The 20,580-nt window shown below is 44.7% G+C and overlaps 1 pseudogene; it reads left to right on the top strand.

Moving 5' to 3' along the window:
- Positions 1–3,172: 3,172 nt before the first annotated feature.
- The window catches only part of LOC135969942 (SH3 domain and tetratricopeptide repeat-containing protein 1-like), a 36,203-nt pseudogene continuing 18,795 nt past the window's right edge, over positions 3,173–20,580 (top strand).

Genomic DNA, 20,580 nt, shown 5'->3' with positions numbered 1-20,580 from the left:
CCAGGAAGAGGTCCCTGTCCCGGAACTGAGTTGGCCAACACTTTGATCTTGGACTTCCAGCCTCCAGAGCTGTGAGAAATAAACTAATGTTTAAACCACATAGCCTATGGCGTTTCTTATGGTATTTGCCTATGGTATTATGGCCATCTGATTTGACTGATACAGAGATGGTTCCAGAATACTGTAGCCTGTATCTAAGTTGGTGATACCATGAAAATAAATGTGGTAGTTCATTCCTTTATATGAAGATAGCGCTGTGAGCCCAGGGCCTTTGCTCATGTCTTAGTTGAGTCTTGTTTTCTTATAATAGCTTCCTAAATTCTCTTTTCCCCCTCTAATTTATATTATATATCTGAATTAATTCATATATGGTATGATTTTATACTTCATGTCTATACAAACTTTTAGTGATTTTATTTCATTTGATTTGATTTTTGAGACATGCCCTTGCTCTGTTGCTCAGGCTGGAATGCAGGCGTACCATCACAGCTCACTGTAACCCTAAATTCCTGGGCTCAAGTGATCCTCCCGCCTCAGCCTCCTGAGTAGCTGGGACTACAGGTGTGCTATCCTTAGCAGTCCTCTCGCCTCAGCCTCTCAAAGCACTGGATTACAGGCATGAGCCGCCACACCCAGCCCAGTGATTTTTCATTATTAAGATCAAGGACGGGTTCCCTGGCTTGGCATTCAAGGCTCATGATCAGGGCGTGATATGCAAGTTTGGGTTTCAGTGTTTCCATTCCCACCATCAGCCTTGCGTTCCAGCTTCTTTCCTAAGCTCTGTTCTGAAGCCCAGCCTCAGAGCTGCACTTAGAATTTATACCTTCTCATCTCTTCATCATCTTCGCCTATGTTCTAATCTCCATCTGGGACATCGTCTTCGCCTATGTTCTTATCTCCATCTGGGACATCATCTCCACACTTCCGCCTCTTTAAATCTTCTCTATCCTTCAAGACTTGAAATACTCATTTCCTTTACATGATCCCTACTCTGACATCCAAGCTAGAATTAATCTTTCTTCCTTTGAACTCTGATAGTGCTTAATATTTTTCATTCTTTAATTATACAGCAGTCCTGTGTGTTAGATATTCTTATTCTCCCAGGTTTTCATAGTTTCTTTGAAAATATTTGCTGTAGTCATGTATTTTGAATATGTAATGTGAGTGACATTCAAAAGGTCCTGGAGAGTGAAAGGCAGTCCTACTCCCATCACTGCCCTGTGACCACTGTTGCCAGTTTTTGTTTGTTTGTTTGTTTTTCCAAGGCAGAGTCTTGCTCTGTCACCAGGCTGGCGTGATCTCAGATCTCTGCAACCTCTGCCTCCCGGTTTCAAGGGATTCTCCTGCCTCAACCTCCTGAGTAGCTGGGACTACAGGCGTGCGCCACCACGCCCAGATAATTTTTGTATTTTTCGAAGAGACGGGGTTTCACCATGTTGGCCAGGATGGTCTGGATATCTTGGCCTCGTGAGCCACCTGCCTCAGCCTCTCAAAGTGCTGGGATTACAGGCGTGAGCCACTGCGCCGAGCCTATGTGTCTTGTTTTTAAAAACACAGATGTTGGCATAAGATAAACACGGTTGTCCGCCGGTAAGTATTTAGGTTGTTCCCAACCGTTTGGATTAATCAATGCTGAGTTGTACATAATTCTTGCATATTTGCGTGAATATGTTCATAGGATGCATTGCTAGAAATGGAATTGAGGGATCCAGGGTTCTGCGCATTTTAAATTTTGATGGGTGTTGCTGGATTCCCTTCCGTTGGGGCCATACCGTTATCTCACTGTCAATGTGTAAGGGCGACTATTTCTATTTCCTTGCCACAGTTTCTTCTCAGCTGTTTTCTTTGACATCACACACACACAAATACCCCTTGTTCCAAAAACATGGACATTTTACATATCTACTTAAAGTGTGCATACACTGATTGAAGCTCTGTGTTGCAGTGATATGTGCTGCTAGGATTGTGGCTCTGTTTCGAATCTGCTAGCCAGGCTATGGATTTCCAGTCAGGTATTTTTTGTTTTGTTCATGCTGTTGCTGTCATTGGGCTGTGTGAATTTCCCTCCATTGCCCATCCAGATTTCCTTTCCGGTGGGCGGGCTTAGTGTCTAATCTGGCAGCCCTGTTTCCTAGTGACCTAGGCCGAGTGTCTCATTCGGCAGCCCTGTTTCCTGGTGATCTGGGCTGAGTGTCTCTTTCGGCAGCCCTGTTTCCTGGTGATCTGGGCCCCATGTCTCATCCAACAGCCCTGTTTCCTGGTGATCTGGGCCGAGTGTCTCCTCCGGCAGCCCTGTTTCCTGGTGATCTGGGCCAAGTGTCTCATCCAGCAGCCCTGTTTCCTGGTGATCTGGGCTGAGTGTCTCCATGAGAAGTTGCACCCATCTTCTCCAGTAGTGCATCTTTTCACAGCAAGCAAAACATTTTCACCACGTTTCCAGTGGGACAGGCACTAGCTCTTTTCTGGGCATCAGGAGACCTGGCTTTGTTCTGGTTCAAGCAACAGCTGGTGAGTTACCAAAGACAATTCGCATCTGGCCCCTGGTCCTTTTGTTTATAAGTAGAATCACAGTCCGAGTGGGCATCACTGCCCTGGTCTCTATGCGGTGCTGAGTGTTGTGGGGATGATGGCTAAGTGTCAGGGTGCATTTCCACCACTAGGGGATTACAGGCCAGCCAAAGACACAGGAGGAAAGCTAACAGCCCCGGGCAGGTACACAGAAGCAGAGGAGTTTGGAAGGGTGGTTCCAAGCTCCTTGGTGTGATTGATGTGATCACAATAAACATTTTATCTCTAAGTCTTGGGCCGTTGGACCAAGAGAAGAGAGAGCTGGTGTTGAGTTGTAGTGAGAGGTGCGTGGTTCCTGTACCTGCTGAACCTGGCTGGGACTCAATTCCATTGAGTCCCATTCCATTTAACCTTCTGTTTCCACCTTTTTCATGCTCCTGCTTGTTTCTCCAGAAAAAAATGCAATAAATTCCTTTCAAAAACTTTACAAAAGCCATAGACGCTTATTGAAAATAGTTCAAATGATATGGAAGTCAGAAAGATAGTGAGTGTTTTTCTGTTGTGTGTTTGGATGAATGTGTCTTTGGGGTAGTCACTATTAACACTGGGTGTATTTCCTTCAAGATCTTTTCCAGTGTGCCTACAAATATGTATGTACACACTGTAAAAAACAAAATAGTACCTGATCAACATTGAGTTCCCCTATTCTCACTGCGTAGTCGACATGGACATCCTTTCATGGTGATACGATGAGGCCTGATCGACTCCTTTTGTTCGCTGGAGTGGCAGGTAATAATAGCTACAGATAACTCACCTTCAGTGGGCATTTACCATGTGACAGGGTCTGTGCTCCAGGCAGGCTACATGAAGTGGGTCTTAAGGCTTTTTACAACAATGCTATGGGTGAACACAGTAATTGTTAACATTTTGCAAATGATAGAATTGCAGTAGAGAGAAGCAAAGCTGCTTGCTCAAACTCATGGCACGATTCCTGAGAGAGAGAGAGAGAACACTTTTAAAACAGTTGTTGTTATAGTCAGTTGATTTATGATCATTTCAAGAAATAGTGCATTCAGTGAATACATTTCAGGGTCTGGTACAGTCTGGGAGCTGGTTCTGAAAATGCTCTGCGCTAGAGGTAAGGGAGCGATCCATTGGCCCTGGGCTCCTAGTGCAAGGAGGGAGGTCCCGGGGAGAGGGGGCATGGAGAGGAGGTCTCTGAACAAACCTTGCAACATCCATTTCTGCTGAGTCTGGTCCGAGGTCTGGTTCTTGACATGTACACTTTTCAGAGATACTTGGTTTTGATTTTTATCATGGCTCAGCTGAGCAGCCATGGTTGCAAACTGCCTGGAGATGTGGTCTGGCAGGCCAGTGCTATGCCCATCCCTCCCGCTCCTGCAGGAGGGGAGTCATCCTGGGACTAGAGGGCTTCGCCTGTAATCAGCTATCTCATAATAAGTGGATTTGATGCTGGGTTCGCTAGGTCAGGAAATTTCCCATTTAGAAGGAAAACTGATACTTGTTTTTGGGTTTTGCTGAGGAGCCACAGGGTTTAGAGCAGGGACTGGAAGTTTGTTGAGACACACGTGAGTGCACTCAAACATCTTCCATGAAACGTGGAAATAAAGACAGTGTTCCAGAGAGGTCCCTGGCTTTGGGATATAAATATTTCTGTAACAGAATGGCACTGGCTGTCTGCTGTATTTTTTTCTCTGCTATTTTGGCAAGTTTTATTTGTGTGTGTGTCTCCTGTACAGAAGGTATGACATCAGTTTTGCCACCAAGTATTTACAGCCGTTGGTACCTCCTGTGTGGGTCACTTTTGTGCCATGGTTTCTTTGGGGAAATTGTAGGTCTCCTACCCAAAGCACATTGCCCATTTCAAGGTGCTCCTGGTTTCTGAACACCTGTGGCAGTGCCTTCCATGTGGGTGAAGCCAGCCGAGAAAGTACCCCACCCCAGGAGGTGGGGACTGGTGATTGCCTGAGTGAGGAGGCCGGGGATGAGCCCTGGACTAGAACTTGTGACCGGCTGCTTTTCCTTCCCCTCCTCTCCGTCCTATTTTGCCACCACCCCCACTTTTGAAAAATTTCTTATTAAAAATTAAGCAACTATTTTGGTTTCCTTTATTCGCTATTCCTTGCTAATCGTACGCAGAGTGAGCCTGGGACAGTGGAAAGGAAAGTTGTACTTAGCTTCAGATGATCCTACCAGTCCCGCATTGAAGGGTTTCTGCCAGGTGGCATTGTCAAGTGGCGTTGTGGAGGTTCTCCTTTCAGTCCTCAGCATTAACCAACAGAGGCAGGTGGTACTTATTCCTGGTTAATGTTGAGGAAGTTGAGCTCAAATTGGCTAAGGGAACTTCCCAAAGTCACATAGGAAGTAGCAGAGTAGAACCAAACACAGATTGTCTCTGAATCAGGCAGGTTGTCAGATTCCAAAATAGGCTCTTAATTTTTGGAGGTCAAAAAGCTGAACAGACACAGATATTTCTTTTTTCTTCTTCTTCTTCTTCTTTTTTTTTTTTTTTTTTTTTTTTTTGGCGCTAGGGTTTCGCTATGCTGCCTAGGCTGGTCTAGGCTCAAGCTGTCCTACTGCCTTAGCGTTCTGAGTGCTGGGCTTACAGGTTTGTGTCACCACACCCAATAAAACAGACATTTCTTTAAAGAAGACATACAAATGGCCAAAAAATATGTGAGAAAAATGCTCAGTATCACTTATAATCAGAGAAATGCAAATCAAAACCACAGTGAGCTATCATCTCACCTGTTAGGATGAGTATTATCAAAAAGACAAAAAATAGCAAGTGCTGGTGAGGCTATGGAGACAAGGGAGCTCTTACACACTGTAGGGGGGTGTGCACTAGAGCAGCTGGCTGGGCGCGGGGCGCACGCTGACATCTCAGCACTTTGGGAGGCCGAGGCGGGCAGATCACCTGATGTCAGGAGTTTGAACCAGCCTGGCCAACATGGTGAAACCCCGTCTCTACTAAAAACACAAAAATTAGCTGGGAGCGGTGGATCATACCTGTAATCCCAGCACCGTTGGGCAGCTGAGGTGGGTGGGTCACTTGAGACCAGGAGTTCAAGACCAGCCTGGCCAACGTGGTGAAACCCCATCTTTACTAAAAAATACAAAAATTTACCAGGTGCAGTGGTGGGCGCCCATAATCCCAGCTACTCAGGAGGCTGAGGCATGAGAACTACTGGAACCCTGGAGGCGGATGCTACAGTGAGCAAGCCGAGATTGCACCACTGTGTTCCAGCCTGGGCAACAGTGAGACTCTGTCTCGAAGAGAAAAAAAGAAAAAGAGTAAGAGTAAGCTACGGCACCCACTATGGCAAACAGTATGGAGGTTCCTCAGAAAACTGCAAATGAATTTACAGTGTGATCCAGCAGTCCCACTACAGTGTAGATACCCAAAGAAAAGGAAATCAGTGTCGGAGGGGCATCCGCACCTCTGTTTCCTACAGCACTGTTCACCATAGCCAAGATAAGGAATCAGCCTCGGTGTCCAACAGCAGATGATGGATAGAGAAAATGTGGTCTTTATACACAGTGGAGTACTATTCAGCCATAACACAGGAAGAAGTCCTGTTATTCTCAGCAACGTGGATGGAACTGGAAGATATTATGAAATAAGCCAGGGACAGAAAGTTACACAGCACATGTTCACTTATGTGGAAGGCAAAAAGGAGTGGATCTCATGGAATTTGAAAGTAGACAGAGGATCCTAGAGGGTGAGAAGGGTCGGAGAAGAGGCAGATAGGGAGAAATTTGTTAAAGAATACAAAATTATAGCTGGATAGGAAAAAGTTCTAGTGTTCTATAACATAGGATGACTATAGTTAACAAGAATATATAGTTTCAGGCTGGGTGTGGTGGCTCATACCTGTAATCCTAGCACTTTGGGAGGCTGAGGTGGGTGGATCACCTGAGGTCAGGAGTTTGAGACAAGCCTGGCCAATGTGTAGAGAAACCCCGTCTCTACTAAAAATGCAAAAATTAGCCAGGCATAGTGGTGGGTGCCTTGTAACCCCAGTTACCAAGGAGGCCGAGGCAGGAGAATAGCTTCAACCTAGGAAGCAGATGTTGCAGTGAGCTGAGATCACACCACTGCACTCCAGCCTGGGCAACAGAGCCAGACTTTGTCTCAAAAAAAAAAAAAAAAAAAATATATATATATATAGTTCCAGATAATTGGAGAAAGGGCATGAACGTTCCAACACAAAGAAATGATAAATGTTTGAGATGGTGGATATGCTAATTATGCTGATCACATACATTACATGTATTATAACATCACTATGTGTACTTCATACATATGTACAGTACACAATTATGTGTCAATTAAAAAAGAAAAGCTGAACTTAGATTGGAATGGCTATGAAGTAGCTAGCTTTTTCGTATTTTTGATATAGACCCTAGGCATTTATTTTAAGTAAACTACAGTTGGCTTCAGGAAGTGCTTAGTATTTGAATTGTAGCCTTGCATTTTATAATACGGAGAAGTAAAACTGTAGGCTTGCTTTAGATACAGTCACAGGGGTTTGCCGTGATGACTTTTTTATGTAATAAGGGGGAAATGTACCTTAATTAATAGGCATATATGATCATTTTTCTCCCTCGTACACATTTTTAGTTGTTGTCCAGGGATTGTGATACTTATGTAAACAGTATGCGATACCTTAGGCAGGAATCAGAATTTTAAGGTAAGAATACTTAGAGTTATATATGTTTCAACCTTTCAAACTGGACATTTTACATGTCCATTATATAACTGTAATTAAATTTTCAAAAAGACAATGTGTGTCTTTAATATGGGTGATGCTCTATTTTTTTTTTTTTTTTTTTTTTTTTTTTTTTTTTTTTTTGGAGACAGGGTCTCACTTTCTCCCAGGCTGGAGTGTAGTGGTGCGATCACGGCTCACTGCAGCCTCAGCCCCATAGGCTTGAGAGATCCTCCCACCTCAGCCTCCCAAGTAACTGGGACCACAGGTGTACAACACCATGCCCAGCTAATGTTTAAAATTTTTTGCAGAGATAGGGCCTCCGTCTGTTGCTCAGGCTGGTCTGGAATTCCTGGATTCAAGTGATTCTCCTGCTTCATCCTCCCAAAGTGCTGTGATTACAGGCATGTGCCACTGCCTGGCCCCATATAAGTGGGATGATGACTTGAGCCTAGGAGTTCCAGACCAGCCTGGGGAACATGGCACAAGACCCTGTCTCTACAAAAACTAACAAAATTAACTGGTCATGGTGGCACCTGCCTGTGGTCTCAGCTACTCCAGGAGGCTGAGGCAGGAGGATAACTTGAGCCCAGGAGTCGAGGCTGGAGGATAACTTGAGCCTAGGAGTCGAGGCTGCAGTGAGCTCTGATCCTGTCATTGCACTCCAGCCTGGGTGACAGAGTAGACCTTGTCTCTTAAAAAAAAGTTACTGGCTACCTGATTATTCATAGGAAAAAAACCTGAACTCTGATCGAAACCTCATACCTTGTACAAAATTTAACTCAAAATGGATCATGGACTAAAATGTAAAATGCAAAATAAAGATGAAAAGAGGAGCTAGAGACTGGGAGAAACTATTTGCAAACCACATGTCTGATGAAGGACTCATATCTATAATATATAAACAACTATCCAAATTCAGCAGTGAAACCAAGTCATCTAGTTTGAAAATGAATAAAAAACCTGAAGAGACATTTCAGATAACATATAAGCACATGAAAAGATGTTCAACATCATGAGCCATCAGAAAAATGCACACTAAAGCCACGTCACTACACACCTATCAGAATGCCTAAAATAAAAAGTAGTAACAAGAGCAATGCTGGTGAGGATGCGGGGAAACGGAATCACTCACACTTGGCTGGTGGGAATGGAAGATGGTACAGCCATTCTGGAAAACAGCTTGACAGTTTCTTAAAAAACTAAACGTGCAATTGCTGTAGGAGGCAGCACTCACATTCATGGGCAGTTATCCCAGAGAAATGAGGACTTATGTTCACACAAAAACCTATATGTATCTGTTCATAGCAGCATTATTTATAAAGTCTAGAAACTGGACACAGCCCGGAGACTGCTCAGCAGGTGAATGGTTAAACAAACTGGTGCACCCAGGCCCCAGATACCACTCTGCAGTAGTTAATGACGTCCTTGTTCATCAGTCTTTCAACCTCGAAACCACCATCATGCTTAATCCCCTTTTTTCCATCCTGGGTCTGAGTGGACTTCATTTTGCATTTCTTTCTAATGCATTTTCCCTCTGTCCTTTCTGCTTGAGCCTCATGCCTCATTGGAACCATTGTAAGAGCCACCGAATTGTTTCTCTGCCTCATCATGGAATCCTTTCTACACTTCATGCCCCGCATTGCCATTGGAACAATCTTTCCAAAACATGAACAAACTAACTTAAAAGAAATATCCCAGGTAGCCTTCCAAATAAGTATAAGCTTTCTGTTAGAAGTTTGACGTCTTGTCTATAGGGAACCCCAGGACTGTAGAGAGACAGATTTGCTGTCTGCATTTTAAGATCAGGCAGAAATCCCTGGAGGGGCCCATGTGGAATAGTGGCACAAATACTGGTTCTTGAATCAGAAGCCCTCATATCCTGGTTCTAACACTAGCTGGATGTTCTTGGGAAAGTTTTGGTTTCAAACCTCAGTATGAGGAAGCATCCTCAAGGGATCACACAAGGCTGCTGGGAGGAGCAGATGAGGGCCATGGTGAACATGCTGTGTAATCCGTGAAGCACGTCGTATGTGTGAGAAGTGGAGCTGTGTGGATAGCGGTTCTGGAATCATTGTATGAAAACGATGGAAAGCACATTCGTAGTTCTGTCTGATGATACCACTGGGCACCTGGGTTGTACACGCCTGCAACATGGGTGAGGCCCAGGTCAGTACAGCTCACAGTTTGGTTTTCATGCAGTTAGAAAGGCCCGAGAGGACCCTTCCCCCCTCCAGCTGTAGGAAGGAGGCGGCTGTCTCCTGCTTATATTTGGTGGGATTGTCTGTGGCTCCTTGGGGACAGGAATGCAGGGAGTGGGGGAAGAAAGCCGGCCTGACTGCTCGCTAGTCAGCCTTCCCCCAGGGAAGAGTGGAGGGGTCATTTCGTGGTAACTTGCCAAGTCTTTCTTAACCCATCTGCTCTTAGAAATGACCAGCATGACAAGTAAAAGACCCATTAGAGACAGATGGGCTGTGTGTCCCTTGCGTTTATGGCTTTGTGGTCTCAGAGCTGCCAGAACTCGATAGCTTTCTGGGGAATGCTGGGTCAGCCAAGGGGCTGAAAATAGTGAGAGGAAGAAAATTCACCCTCGCTGCTCTGGTCTGGGAGTGATTAGTGAGTAGAGCGGCATGGAGGGCCCAGCCGTGGGGTCCCTCTCAAGCACACCCTCACTGCAGTGGGAACGCGGGTCTCAACCTCCCTAGGCCTCCGTGATTTTCGTCTGTCACATACTCACCTCCAGCAGGGATGTCTATGGTGATGAGATGAGGGAGCATCGTAGCACATGTGGCACTTAGTAGGCTTGTGGTGAGTGGACGCTGGCGTCAGTGGAACAGGAGACTGGGCGCTGCGTGTGGACGCACTCACGTACTGGTGGCATGGGTGGACAGAGGAGAGAGGGACGCTCTGCAGTTCTCCTTTTGGTCTGTCACCCCCGCTGTTGTGAGCAGAATCCGTGAGTGTATTCTGTTGCCCCAGTCAACCTGGTAGGCTGATTGCTCAATTTTCTGCTTCCACTTTTGATTTCTTAAGAATGGGAAAACGAATACTTCAGATACTTTTCTGGTTGATGCTATACATTCCTTGATATCACCTTAATGCTTTTTAATTTCTATGTATTTTGGATGTTGGAGCGTGCCTGACATCTGTGCTTTTATGTCTCAACCTCTCGCGTAACTGTTGGCCACACCAGAACCAGAGAGACGTGAGTAGACCGATTGGTAGCAGGGCTAGGACTGGAATTCCCCAGCCTTTTGGCGCCCAGCAGGCTCTGTTTTCTGTATTGCACTGCTCTTCTCTATTTCGACCCCTGTTAGGACAGTGGATGTGAAATGTAGCTGGGTGCTTTTGGGGGTGTGCTAGGAGTGTGGCAGATGCCTCAGACTGGCATTTCCCCCTGATTCTGAATTCTCATGGCTCAGAGTCAGTCTCTAGGCTACTGACTGGGAAGATGCAGGAAGTTGTTTTGTATGACAAACTATGCCAGGGCATTTTTTTCACCCGGCAATTTGTTTGGTTTGGACTGGAATAAATCTCTGATCTTGGTTTCTTTGTCTATATTATTAGGGAGTGGAGCCTGACTTGTTAACTTAGCCCAATTCATAGTGCTTAGAATCTCAGTGAGTGTGTGTTGAACTGAGCGGAAGTGTGAGAGCATCTTGGACAGTGGTTTGCAAACCTAGCTGCGTCTGGGGGGCTGTGAAAAAAGCATGTGTGCTTACTCCCGACCAGTTGAAATAGAATCTGCAGGAATGGAGCCTGGGCAGGTATAGTGCTGTTAAAAACCCCCAGGTGGTTCTGATATACTGTAAAGGTTGAGTAAAGGTTGAGATGCCCTGATCCACAGTGAATTGGAGTCCTGGATCATAGACATGCCTTATGCTTTCACCAGCTTAGAATGGTTCTTGTGCTTTAGAACTGTGAAAAAGTGTTATGCAAACAAATGTGGAAACAGCCTAAATGTCACATCCTGTTACTACCTGTCATGAAGTATATTTACCGGTTACTCACTCTACTCTGATCTCTACCCATTCCACCTTTTCTTCATGGTAGGAAGTACTCTTTAGGCATTTATTGAACTCTTGTTTGTACCACCGCTGTGCTGGACAGTTTATAAATATTACTTCTTTAAACAAGGCCTATGGAGTCAGGCTGCCTGGGTTTTGCTAACTAGCTGTGTCATTTGGGGCAACTTTTTAAGCTTATATAAACCTGACTTTCATCTATGAAATGGGATGACAGGGGGTCATGATCATCTCACAGGATCATGCAAATGTGTGTGTAAAGTGCTTAGTTTGGTGCCTAACACATAGTAACTACTCAGTAAAGTTATTATTACACCATCATCATCATATTTAAATGTAAATATTAAGAGCTAATAAATTTGTAAAAGGTAGTATACCCTTACCCCTTGAACCAAAGACTACTTTAGTTTTAAGTGGTTGGGTTAATTTATCACTTAAATATTGGCCTCTTGAATACCTTGAATTTCAATTGAACGTAACCAGAGGATTTCATAATTGGACCGTTGCCTCTGGAAGTTGGAGCTTTGTTTGTTTGGTTTCACTTCCTACACTAAGCATATGGCTGTGCACATCTTTATGATGACTTTTGGTACTGGGGAATCAAAGCTTCATTCGCTTTTTGGAGGAGATGACCTTATGCTGTATGAAGCACTCAGACTTCGTTAACTATGTACCATCCAGACAAGACCAGGTGCTTCCCAGGGCAGCCTGTCCTTTTCTTATCTCTCTCATCAATCTAGCATGTTCCTTCTATTCCTCTTTATATTAGAACTTCTCTTTGAACAAGGAATGTTGTTTTGTCACTGCTAGGTCCCCAGCAATTAGTAATGCCTAGCACATACTAGGTGCCTCCTGAATGTTAATAGGTGATAATCTAGCAGTACACAAGATAAATCCGCAGGTTGAGATTTAAGCTGTGTGGTATGAAGGCTGCATTGGCAAACTTAGTAAATCAATTTTGTTAATACAAGTTTAACATATCTTAGTAACTGACTTAGTTCAGGAATCATTTGCTGAGTGTCTTCTAGGCCAGACATTGGGGACAGAAAGGTAATAATATATGATCCCTGCCTCATGTGCAGGAAGTCTAGTGCGATGGACAGATGCGTGCTAATGGCTGCCATGGAATACGGTGAGTATTAGATAAAGGGGCACCCTGTGTGCCCTTGGAGCATAGAGCAGGGCTTGTGTTCTGGGAACATGGGCTCCATGTGAAAACACAATTTAAATTCTCTTTTTTCTTTCTTTTTTTTTTTTTTTTTTTTTTGAGACAGAGTCTTGCTCTGTGGTCCAGGCTGGAGTACAGTGGTGTGATCTCGGCTCACTGCAACGTGCTCCCCCCAGGTTCAAGCGATTCTCGTACCTCAGCCTCCCGAGTAGCTGGGATAACAGGTGTGCGCCACCACGCCTGGCTAATTTTTGCATTTATAGTAGAGATGGAGTTTCACCATGCTGGCTGGGCTGGTCTTGGACTCCTGACATCAGGTGATCCTCCCGCCTCGGTCTTCCAAAGTTCTGGGATTATAGTCATGTATGTATTCATCCTTTTAAATATCTGCGGGTAGCATTTAACTTTAAATGGGTACTAATTAAACTATTGAATGACTTTAGTATGGATTGAATGACTTTGCTCGGGCCTCGTTTTTAATTTCCTTCATTAGAGAGAAAAAAAAAATGCAGGTTGAATATCCCTCATCCAAACTTCTTGGAATCAGAAGTGTCTCAGATTTTTTTCCTTTTTTGGATTTTTGAATATTTGCATTATACCTGCTGGTTGAGCATCCTGAATTCAAAAATCCAGAGTCTGAGCTGTTCCAATGAACATTTCATTGAGCATCACCTCGACACTCAAAAGTTGAGGATTTCGGAGTTTCTGGTTAGGGAGACTCATCCTGTATGGGTGCTGGGTTGTTGCAGGAGTTTTGGACCAGAGGTTGGGTGACTAGGCTTTGGTTTTCGCTTTGTTATTAAACGGGCTGTTTTATTCCATAATCTCAGCTTTAGATTCCCCGGTTGTCAAAGAAGGGAATGGGCCATCTGATGTTTAAGGCCTCTGTTAGTTCTGACTTGGAGACACCTGGCTTCCGTTCATCTTCCTTAGGAGTGGACAAAGAATATGGGAATTTTGAAATCGTTAGTCAACATCTACAGGGTCATTGCAGCCTGGTTTTGGGTAAGGTCATCTTTAGTGAGCCCAGGGAGAAACAGTGGTTTAGCTGTCAGCTGAGAGGGGTAAGCGGTCCTATTAATTTTCCTCTGTGTTAGTGAAAGCATTGTTAAGGGTCACAGCGTTAGTGGAGCTGGCTGGAAAGAGGAGGGGAACTCACTGTTACAGGTTATATTGAATGTCTTTTCAGTCACTAAATGCTTTTTATGATATGTTTTTCAGGATTTCAGTGTTGTATGATTTCTCTGTGTTAAGCACAGGAAATTTAACATCAGCAAAAAAGAATGCTCTTTCTTTTTTTTTCCTTTGAGATGGAGTTTCGTTCTTGTCGCCCAGGCTGGAGTGCAGTGGCGTGATCTCAGCTCACTGCAACCTTGGCCTCCTGAGTTCAAGCGATTTTCCTGCCTCAGCCTCCCGAGTAGCTGGGATTACAGGTGCCCACCAGCATGCCTGGCTAATTTTTGTATTTTTAGTACAGATGAGGCTTTGCCATATTGGCCAGGCTGTTCTTGAACTTCTGACCTCAGGTGATCCTCCTGCCTCGGCTTCCCAAATTGCTGGGATTACAGGCATGTGCCGCGATGCCTGGCCTTGAATGTTCTTTCTATGGGAATTTACAAAAGCCAGCTTTTGAGTCTAGTGGCAGAAAACCTCTTCATTGTTTAGCTGTGCTGTGAGCTTGGAGGGCTTCAAGCCCAGCTGAAAAAGCTGTAGTATTCTATGTCAGTTGGCTGTCTTGGAGAACTTAATGAGCACTGGACTGGAGTGATACTGTCAGAGTTCATGAGCGGTTTGAGGCTCTCAAAGTCTAGATACTGGGGTTGCCCAAATACATCAGCTGGACTCACTATTTCTCTCGGGAGTCGGGGGGTGGAAAATGCTGTGGTCTTAACTCTGCTCTTAATTTTACAGTGCTGTTATTAATGGTAAGAATGATTTCATACGTTTGCATTTTGCTTTGTAATTCACAGAGAATTTTAAAATCTGTTATCTGATTTTATTCCCTCAGCAGTTCTGTGAAAAAGGTAGAGCACTTTCATATCTTCTGTTTTTCCATGATTCTCTTGTGGCTCACAGAAGCTAAGAGCCTTCACCAAGGTCATAGGGTGAATGAGTTGCAGAGCTGGGAGTAGAGGCTCAGGCTTCTAGGGACCCTGTTTCTTCCTTGATAGCTTGCTCTGGTGGCGCTGTGCTCAGGTAACTGCACATGCTCGGTTTGGTCTTTTGTAAATCCTTGCCCCATTTCGGGGGAAGTTCTTGGGAGGCTTCTATTCATTTTGGAGCATTTAAGTATCTTGTCCTCTCTCCCTCTTCCCAGATGCATGGGCATTTCTGCAGGCCCCCAGGCTGGCCCTTGTGCGTGGGGGCGTCTCCTGTCTCCACGTTGCTTGCACGCCCCGGGGCCCCCTCGTGCCTGCCTCCACACTGCAAGCTGTTTGGTAAATGTTACTAAGTCAGCATCGTTGTTTTCTAGAAATGGGACGGGGTATGGATGCCACGTTCTTTTCTGTGTGAAATCTGCGATTGTATCATCTTGCCTTCCCCGTGTGTGCTCCTTGAGGGTGTCGCTGTGCTGCGGTCATCTGTGTTCCCTAGGGTGCCTCCCTTGGAGTTCGGGCGGTAGTAGACATGCAGTCAGTGTTCACGGCCTGAATGAGAGGAAGGCCAACAGAGCCATTAAATCTGGAAAATGACAAGTGAGGGAAAGGAATTTTTATTGAAGGCATGTGAAAAAGAAATCTTTTTGGAAAAGTTGACCTGTTTCTCAACTGGAGTTGAATTTCAGCTCAGAAAAGCAGCTGTGTGCCCAGAGGGATTTGGGATTTCAGTTTGTGACAGATGAATTGAATTTGTTGTTGTATGAATGTATTATCCTTTTGTGGTTTTGTTAGGCCTTTCTCCCAAATGCAATCGATTTTTCTATAAAAGTCACACTTCCTTTTTGAGAAGTGTAACACTAATTGTATGGGATGGTCTCCCAAAAGATTACCTGCCAGGAACCAAACACACTGCCTGAGACTCACAGCCCCTGGTTTCTGCCTGTGCAGCTGCAGGGCAGAGAGGCACGCTCGAGCTGAAATCAAGACGCGTGTCTGCATCTTCTCTTTCTTGACTGCTGTTTCGTCTCTGAGCTGGCCTGCCTTCAATGTCTAGGAGCTTGGTGGGTGTAGACACATTACGGTATGGAGGAGGGATATGGTGTTGCCACAGCCAGGAGGCTCGCTGAAGTCTCTGTTCTCTTCCTGCTCACTGCTCTGACTTTGTATGAGTCACATTTGTAGGGCTGTGCACAGCGGCTTACACCTGTAATCCCAGCACTTTGGGAGGCCGACCTGGGAGGATCTCTTGAGCCCAGAGTTTGGAACCAGTCTGGGCAACATGGTGAAACCCCATTCCTACAAAAAATAAAAATTAAAAAATTAGCCAGATGTGGTGGCTCCTGCCTGTAATCCCAGCTACTGGAGAGGCTGAGGTTCGAGAATCACTTGAGCCTGGGAAGTCGAGGCTGCAGTGAACCATCATCACGCCACTGCACTCCAGTCTGGTCAGAGCAAGACCTTGTCCCCAAAAAAACAAACAAACAAACAAAAATTCATTTGTAATAGTGGCAGTAGTTAACTTTTGAAAGTTTGAAGAAAAGTTTCTAAATAACCTGTGACCATGGACAACTTACTTAGCCTTTCTATGCCTCAGTTTCCTCATCTATGAAAAATGAGAGAATATGGTACTGATCTTACAGGATTTCAATGAGAACTAGACGAGATCAAACTCAGAGCCTGGCACCTCGTGAGTGCACACTCAATGTTATTATTTCAACATTTTAGAGGAAAAAGAATGCTAATGGGTCACTATGGCTAAACATAGTCTATCACTGGCGTTACTCATGGTATTGGAAGGAAGTTGAATTCCATATAGATAGTGTGATGGAGAAAGTATTTTCGGCATTGGCAGTATTTATTCAAAGAACAAAGGATGTGTCTGTCCTGTGTGGAGAGCCGTTTCCGCTTGTTTCTTTAAATGTTATGGGGAAAGCACTCGACCTTGTGCTCTCTGCCGGACAGCTTCAGTCTCCGCGTATTGATTTGGCCAATGGTCGCTCGCCATCATCATGGCAGCAGCAGTTGAAGGGACAGCTTGTCTTGATTTGCATTTTTGGGTGTTTGTGCTATTTATAGACAATTAAGACTTGGAAGCCTGTTTATGGCAAGCTGGTAAATTCAGCAAAACATGGAAAAACCTGTTAGCAGAGTTTGCACGTGTGCAGGCACAGAGCAGCCAAATAAACACACAAGTTTTCCTGTATTTTAAAACTCTCTGGAAAAAAAAAAAAAGACATTAAACCATTGCCCAGATGGCTTATAGAGCTAGAGCTTTTTCCTTGAAGTACGTGAGTATGACTGTCAGACATCTGAAACCCCAAGCCATCTTAAAACATCATTTGGATGCTACCCCCTCTCTGCCCTTTTTTTCCATTTGTAAGGGACAAGGATCCAGGAAGGAAAGTATTAGTTTACAAAGGCTTTTGTTACAATTAATCGTTCATGTTCTTTCTTTTGGTATCTTATTCTCTGTTTACATTTTTTTTTAATTTTTACATTTTTTGAGACAGAGTCTTGCTCTGTCACCCAGGCTGGAGTGCAGTGGCACGCTCTCAGCTCACTCCAACCTCTGCCTCCCAGGTTCAAGTGATTCTTGTGCCTCAGCTTCCTGAGTAACTGAGATTACAGGCGTGTGCCACCACGTCCAGCTAATTTTTATGTTTTTAGTAGAGACAAGGTTTCGCCGCATTGGTCAGGCTGATCTTGAACTCCTGAACTCAGGTGATCTGCCTGCCTCAGGCTCCCAAAGAGCTGAGAATACAGGTGTGAGCCACCGCGCCCGGCCGCTGTTTCCATTTTGTAAACACTAGCGTCACCCCAGTGTAGGGTGGCTAGGGGTATTCTTCTTTCCTGTTTCCTGGTGTATTTTCCTCTACAGCGTTGATCACTCTTTAACATACTTTTTTGTTATCTGTCTCTACCTACAAAAATATATGTTCGCTGTTATATCACCAGTGCCTGGCACGTAGATAGTCAGTCAATATTTGTTGAATGAATGAATGAATGAATGGGCTGAAAGAACCTTATTCTTTCTTCTGTCACTTCACACCAAATGCTTTTGGAAAATGCTATGTGAACAGGGATCGTAAGCAGCAGAGGTTATACACGTGGCTGTGGGATAGCCCATCATCCTCAGATACTTGTCTGGAAGGAGGTGGAGTACATGAGTAGAAATGATACAAGATAACTTCTTCAGGAAATCAGCCAGGTGTCACAACTTTTCACATAGGCGTGTGATGTTAGTGTATGTGTGTATGAAGAGCTGTCGTGGCCTAGAATCACGGGCCTTTAGATCCCTTGTACAGATAGAAAAGTAAAGGTGGAGGCCCAGGAATGCTGTAGGCCACCGAGGTAGAGTCCCTGTCTATCCTTCTCAGTGTCCGGTCGCTTCTCAGTGCACTCCCCTCTTTACTGCTAAAGCCACTTTCCCTGACTCTGAATGTGTAACCACGAGGGGGAAAATGTCCTCCAGGCTCACAATTTGTGGAGAAAAAGCCCAGCACCTAAAATAATGTTCACGAAGTTTGTACCTAGAAAACGTGGCCATTTCTATCATATCTTTGAATTTCCCTCTTTCTCATACATTTTATAAACAAGACAGTAGAAGGAGATTCGTGAACAGCCACTTTAGAACAAGGGGGAAAAAATCAAATCTAGAACATTCCAGTTTCTGTTTTCTTCTCAGTTTAGGGCTGAGGCACTTTAGCTTCCTGTCTAAGGGACTACTCAAATCTGATTAGAAGCCATTGTGGGCTGGTAATTATCCGTAATTTTAGGAAGACAGATGCAGCACCAACTCTATTCTCTGATAGTAGGCTTAAGAATTTTAAATTTGCATGGCAGGAGAATCAGATGGTGAGGTGGGATAAGCGTTCAGATGCTTGGTCATTGATAGCTTTTTACTTCCACGTATCACATGGGGATTTGGGACTCGGGAAGCCCGCTGAGAACTGATGACTATCTGTCCCCTGAACAGCTGGGGTCTTTTTCATCCTGAGCTCAGAAAGATTGCTCCTACTGCAGCCAGGGAAGACAGGTTGTTGACTGGTTAGAAATCATGGCAGGTTATTTTCTCCACCCGCAGTTCGCAGTTGAAAAGCAGAGCTATCAAAAAGTTGTCTTCTCTGTTGTATTTCAAATCTGGGTGTTTAAAAAATTATGTAAGCAAATTAAGCATTTCTGTAATGGTAGTTGTGTGTGTTCTTGATGCGAATGAGAGGTGCATTCCCTTGTAAAATCTCTGGGACTTTATAGGAGTATGTGAGCCTTAGAACAAAAGTTGGTTTTCTAGATGATCACGTAGATATGATGCTGAGCACTAGACAAAGATGTTGATTGAAGCGATTTAAAAAAATTTTTTCTGAGTTCAGATTTTACACCAATATTTAGAAAATCAGCAAAAGAACTTGGAGGAATGTTCTCAGGCATCCAGTTCAGCCCCCTGCGCACATTGTCATAAAATCCGAGTGTGTGTACAGGGAGACGCATTCCTTTCTGTTCTCATCACTGGTCCTTTCCTGGCTCTGCACCTGCCTGTCATGCGCGTCCGCGCGAAGAGACCACCAAACAGGCTTTGTGTGAGCAATAAAGCTTTTTAATCATCTGGGTGCAGGCGGGCTGAGTCCAAAAAAGAGAGTCAGCAAAGGGTTATAAGGGTGGGGCCGTTTTATAGGGTTTGGGTAGGTAAAGGAAAATTACAGTCAAAAGGGGGTTCTGTGGCGGGCAGGAGTGAGGGTCACAAGGTGCTCAGTGTGGGAGCTTTTTGAGCCAGGATGAGCCAGGAAAAGGAATTTCACAAGATAATATAATCACTTAAGGCAAGGACCCGTCATTTTCACTTCTTTTGTGGTAGAATGTCATCAGTTAAGGTGGGACAGGGCATTTGCACTTCTTTTGTGATTCTTCAGTTACTTCAGGCCATCTGGGCATATACCTGCAAGTCACAGGGGATGCGATGGCTTGGCTTGGGCTCAGAAGCATGACATTGCCCTCTTCCCGACCTTCCCTACCTTTTCCCTCCTGTGCGGTTCTCTCACAAAGTGAATGGCCTCAGCCACAGCTTCTCTGCAGCTGCATCAGACTGTGGCGACAGGAGTGGTGGCTCCTGCAGGGCCCGCTGTCCCCACGGAGCCCAGTCTTGCTTGCGGCGGGAACCTGGTCACCATTTTGCACCGAAAGTACGTAATTCTACAGAACGAGAGCCAACATGCTGGGAATGGAGGTGTCTTTATCACGGTGCTCTGCATATTTTAATCTTGGGTAGAAAGTATGGAAAAGTATGTGATGCCTGTGGTTTGATGTCAGAAGGACGTTGTGAACTTGATGTGGACTGAGGATGTTCAGGTGCAACAGGCACCCCGGCTTCATTAAATGAGACTTCCCCACCTCCCTGCCAGGCATGCACAGGTGTATGGCCACATCTTATGTGTCATCCTTATCTAGAGTGCGCCTTGTCATGCTTAAAGTTACATGATGATATTCTGCCTCATAGAGTAGGTCCCAAACCGCATTCAACACAGAAATATACTCTTGCTATTATACATAGAAAGGGCTTTCATATACCAAGCGGGAGAGCAGTCCTAAAATCTGGGCTGGAATCACAGAAGGAAGGTTTGGGAAGCAACAGATTCCCTAGTCCAAAGCTGGTTTTTGATGAACCTAGAAACAGGACCAAGAGAAGTGAATTTGCCTAAGGCCCTGACAGTGTCTCACGGTAGCATTTGAACCTAGCAGTTTCTTGACCTATTTCTTTAAATGATTAGTCATGCTTCCTCTGATTCCTATATAAACGTATTCCTCATTCATTCTTTTGTTTCAGTGAATTATTGCAGTGCTACCCCGTAACAGTACTGGAGTCAAAATGTGGCAGTGTTTATCCCTTTCCAAGGTTTTTAGTTGCACAGTTTGTCAAAGTTGTGCTAACAGTTTCTTGTTGGTTGCAAGGTGTCCTTTCAGAAGCCAATTGTGTGGTGTATTGACGTTGATTGTTGGAGGTAGTTTGGTTAGAACGTACTTCGAGTGGCTGGCGTGGGCCTGGGGAACAGTGA

The sequence above is a fragment of the Macaca fascicularis genome, chromosome 3 (assembly GCF_037993035.2).
Source record: "Macaca fascicularis isolate 582-1 chromosome 3, T2T-MFA8v1.1".
In the NCBI taxonomy this organism is placed as follows: Eukaryota; Metazoa; Chordata; class Mammalia; order Primates; family Cercopithecidae; genus Macaca; species Macaca fascicularis.
Note: the sequence above shows the minus strand (reverse complement) of the source record. Positions and strands in the feature narration are given on the sequence as shown.